The sequence below is a fragment of the Hyperoodon ampullatus genome, assembly GCF_949752795.1.
Source record: "Hyperoodon ampullatus genome assembly, chromosome: X".
In the NCBI taxonomy this organism is placed as follows: domain Eukaryota; kingdom Metazoa; phylum Chordata; class Mammalia; order Artiodactyla; family Ziphiidae; genus Hyperoodon; species Hyperoodon ampullatus.
Window position 1 is genome coordinate 126,009,507 of NC_136913.1, and position 5,028 is coordinate 126,014,534.

Consider the following 5,028-nt stretch of genomic DNA (forward strand, 5'->3'; position numbering starts at 1 on the left):
TCTAATATGGCTGCTGAAGCTCCAGCCATTTGGACTATATTCCATGCAGCAGGAAGAAAGAATGGTTGGAAGGCACAAAGGGTCCATTTCTGTGTTGAGACAGCTCCCTTTAAAAAGTCTGTCTTGACAGAGAAAGACAAATATCATATGATATCACTTATATGTAGAATCTAAAGAAGGGGTACAAATGAACTTATCTACAAAACAGATATAGAGTTACAGATGTAGAAAACAAACTTATGGATTCTGGTGCAGAGCGGAGCGTCGGCGGGTTCAGCTAGCAGGTCTGGCGCGGAGCGGGGGTGCAGCTAGGTTTCCCCCGACACCCCTCCCCCTCAGGCGCGAGCCCCACCCCTCCGCCGGCCAGGCCCACCCGACCGAGCTATCCCCTGCGGCGCGAGCCCGGGGCGGCTCCGGGCGCCCCCCAGCAGAACCCCCACCATGGGCAGCCAGAGCTCCAAGGCTCCCTGGGGCGACGTGACCGCCGAGGAGGCAGCAGGCGCTTCCCTTGCTAAGGTCAACGAACAGGAGAACGACCACGTGAAAAGCAATGGAGGCTTACCCCCAAAGGTGAAGGGGAGTCGACCCCCGTGAACGGAACAGAGGAGGCAGCCGGGGCCACTGGCGATGCCATCGAGCCGGCACCCCCTAGCCAGGGCGCTGAGGCCAATGGGGAGGTTCCCCCCAAGGAGACCCCCAAGAAGAAGAAGAAATTCTCTTTCAAGAAGCCTTTCCAATTGAGTGGCCTGTTCTTCAAGAGAAATCGGAAGGAGGGAGGGGGTGATTCGTCTGCCTCCTCACCCACAGAGGAAGAGCAGGAGCAGCGGGAGATCGGTGCCTGCAGCGAGGAAGGCACTGCCCTGGAAGGGAAGGATGCCGCCACCCCTGAGAGCTAGGAGCCCCAGGCCAAAGGGGCAGAGGCTAGCGCTGCCTCCAAGGGAGGAGACACAGAAGAGGCAGGGCCCCAGGCCACAGAGCCATCCACTTCCTCGAGGCTGGAGAGTGGCCCTATGCCAGCAAGCAAGCAGAATGAGTAGCTGGGTGGAGGCAGGTGGGTGATCTCTAAGCTGCAAAAACTGTGCTGACCTTGTGAGGTCACTGCCTGGACCTGGTGCCCTGGCTGCCTTCCTGTGCCCAGAAAGGAAGGGGCTGTTGCCCCCTAGCCACGTTCCCTCTCCTCCTCTCCCTCCTGTGGATTCTCCCATCATCCATCTGGTCTTCCTCTTAAGGCCAGTCGAAGATGGTCCCTTGCAGTTTCCCAAGTTAGGTTAGGGATGTGAAATGCTCCTGCCCCTGTCCCTGCCTCCTTCCCTGTCCCCACCTGTGCAGAAGGCAGTTGCTGGTTTTCTTCCCCAATTCTTTTCCAAGTAGGCTTTGTTTACTCCCCAAATCCCTGAGCCAGAGGTGGGGGTGCCTACTCCCACGCCCTGAGTGTCCACCTTCCCCTGTTGTTTGTAGTCTCCTGTGCTGGGCCTAGTGGCCCCTGGGCTGGGGAGGACACTGCCCCTGTCTAGGTTTTTCTAAATGTCTTACTCAAGTTCGAACCTCCAGCTTGTGAATCAACTGTGTCTCTTTTTTGACTTGGTAAGCAAGTATTAAGCTTTGGGGTGTGGGGGAGGTATGTAATGTGAAACAACTTCTTGTTGTCTTTTTTCTCCCCCTCCCATTGTTGTAAATAACTTTTAACGGCCAAACCCCAGATTTGTAATTTTTTTTTCTAACTGCTAAAACCATTCTTTTCCACCTGGTTTTACTGTAACATTTGGAAAAGGAATAAATGTCGTCCCTTAAAAAAAACAACTTGTTACCAGGGGGTAGGAGGGGGATAAATTGGAAGATTGGGATTGACATATACACACTACTATATATAAAATAGATCACTAATAAGGACCTACTGGATAGCACAGGGAACTCTACTCAATAGTCTGTAATGACATATATGGGAAAAGAATCTAAAAGAGTGGACATATGTATATGTATAGCTGATAGGCTTTGCTGTATATCTGAAACTAAGACAACATGGTAAATCAACATCCTCCAATAAAATTTTTTTTAAACAAATAAAAAGTCTGTCTTGAAGTCTGACATAATCATAATACTTCCAGTTTTATGTAATCGACCAGAACTTAGCATGACCACACATAGCTGCCGGGGAGGCCAGGAAATGTGTTTCGTTATTGGCATTGCTATGCCAAATAAAATCATAATTCTCTTTATGAAGCAAGAAAGAATGGATATTTGATAAGCAGCTGGCAGGCTCAGGCACACCTTCACACAGGATCCTTTTAAAGGTTACATGAGGTAATATAAGCATAGCCCTTAGCTCAGTTCCTGGCAGATAATGAGTGCTTAATAAAGAGGATGGAATGCATGTTCTGCCCAAGATACCCTTCCTCTAAGAACATTGAGCAGAATAAAAGAACCATGAATGTTGTGCTGCTTGCAGCAAGACACTACTCATCTCAAATGGTGCCACTTTTCCATTGGAATTGGATGGCCTTCAATGGCTTGAGTTGAAAATCTATGGCACTTCATCCTTAAGAAAATATCCCTAGCTTAATTTTGACAATCTTTCTCCCTAAAGAGCCAGATCTCCTTTTACGTCTACTAGACTATACTATGGTGCTAGAGGGAAGGAGCAAGCAGCAAATCCTCACCCCCCTGAGTTTGACCTATACTTTAGATCTCTTCCTTTACCCAGCTCTACCTGGAGTCAGTAACAAACGAGGGAATGGACTACTTTTCAATGGATGACCTTTGAGAAGAATAGGGAAGTGAAAACAAGAGAACAGAATCCTGGGTTCCAGCAGGCGGTTGGGGCTAATAAGAATATGCCACTTCTATTCCTCTTGACAGATTATCTTAATTGTTTCTAGAGCTCTGTCAATAGCATTGTTCATTTTAAGCAGGCACATCAATTAAAGGTGCCTTTAATATTGTAATTAAAAAGTAAGTTTTTGGAACTATAGCCTGATTCAATGACTTACCATAAAGCCATTCGTTTTTTAATTTTATTAATACCGAAAGAGAAATGATTTCCCGAGACACAAATACAATGAGTTTTATATGACCTCATAGGCACATACAAGTACCCAAATTTCTTATGTCTCAATTTGAATACATTAGTGGCAGACACCTTAATGTGAATAAAGAGAAAAAAAGAAAAGAAAGTTTCATTTGTAGATTGAATTATGTCCTGTCAACTAATCCTAGCCACGTTAATGGGTGGGTTGGTCTAATTCAAATTCCCTTTTAAATATGTTGGATGACTCATCTGTCTTCTGAGTCATGAGTTTGCCTCTGAGACTTCCCTTGCCACAAATGTAGTCGTCAGGCTCAGGTGTGGGATATCATAAATAAGAAACTATTTTTGTCAGATTTACTGGGGCAGAAATGCACCATAAACACATTTTGCATGATTTTTAAGCTATGAAAGAAACATGATACAGCACAAATTGATCACATTTTAAGTATCTTAAGCACTTAATTTAGATTTAATGAGACAGTTATTATAAAACATTACATATCATTTGGGTATTACATGAAAGTATGTGGAAATTTGAAAGAGATGTTGAAAAGGGTCTAAGTATGCTTTACCCTCCAGCAAATGCAAGGACCATCCCAAAAGTCTTCACTTCTTGTTTTTGTATTTCATTTGGTTTATTTTGGTGATCTCCTCAAGTTAAATCAATGCTCAAATCCACGATTCTTTTTAACCCTCTCTGCTATCTCTACTTTCCTACTCCTCCCCCATCTTGGTCTCCATCACATGTGAATTAGTAAAGGTTCTCTTGAGGAAAATAGTTAAAATATTCATTACATAAATTTCAATAGAAAAAACCTCAATGGTGAAGCCTTCCTTGCTTCAGAGACAGTTGTTTCCAGTACCCTCAAGGGCAGTAGAAATAAGAATTTGTAAATATTAGTTGCTGTGTTAAAAATTTTTATATCGATGTGAATTGACTCTGAAAAGTACTACTGTGAAGCGGAAGTCCTGGGTTTGCCAGGTCAGTGAGTGAGCTGAGCCCAGAGAGGGCAACTTCCTGCAAAGCCATGCCTGGTGGTTGACATCCTCTGGCCCTCATGAGCCTGTGTTTGTTCTTTCTCTTTTGCCCTGCCCTAATTCTGCCTCTTGCAGAAAGGAAAGAAATGTAAACAACCAATTTTTTTTATTGAAGTATAGTTGATTTACAATGTTGTGTTAATTTCAGCTATACAGCAAAGTGATTCAGTTATACAAATATATATATATATATATATACATTCTTTTTTTAAATATACTTTTCCATTTTGGTTTATCAAAGGATATTGAATATAGTTCCCTGTGCTATATACAGTAGGGCCTTTTTGTTTATCCATTCTATGTATAATAGCTTGAGTTTCCTAACCAACCTCCCACTCCACCCCTCCCCCAACCCCCTCCCCCTTTGCAACCACAAGTCTCTCTCTATGTCCGTGAGTCTTTCTGTTTCATAGATAAGTTCATTTGTGTCGTATTTCAGATTCCACATATAAGTAATATCATATGATATTTGTCTTCCTCTTTCTGACTTACTTTGCTTAGTATGATAATCTCTAGGTCCATCTATATTGTTGCAAATGGCAGTATTTCATTCTTTTTTATGGCTGAGTAGTATTCCATTGTGTGTGTGTGTGTGTGTGTGTGTGTGTGTGTGTGTCCATCTTTTTTGGCTGTGTGATGTGGCTTGTGGGATCTTAGTTCCCTGACCAGGAATCGAACTTGGGCCCTGGCAATGAAAGCAAGGAGTCCTAACCACTGGACTGCCAGGGAATTCCCATACCACATCTTCTTTATCCATTCATCTATCAATAGGCAAATAGATGTTGTTTCCATGTCTTGGCTATTGTAATTAGTGCTGCTATGAACATAGGGGTGCATGCATCTTTTTGAATTATAGTTTTCTCCAGATATATGCCCAGGAGTGGGATTGCTGGATCATATGGTAGTTCAATTTTTAGCTTTTTAAGGAACCTCCATAGTGATTGTACCACTTAAATTCCCACCAA

At 43.7% G+C, this 5,028-nt stretch overlaps 1 pseudogene across 1 annotated transcript; it reads left to right on the forward strand.

Annotated features, from left to right (window-relative positions):
* Positions 1 to 441: 441 nt before the first annotated feature.
* LOC307069459 (MARCKS-related protein-like) lies at positions 442 to 1,037 on the forward strand (annotated as a pseudogene). The gene has a single exon. The product of its transcript is annotated as an MARCKS-related protein-like (transcript).
* The last annotated feature ends 3,991 nt before the right edge of the window (positions 1,038 to 5,028 follow it).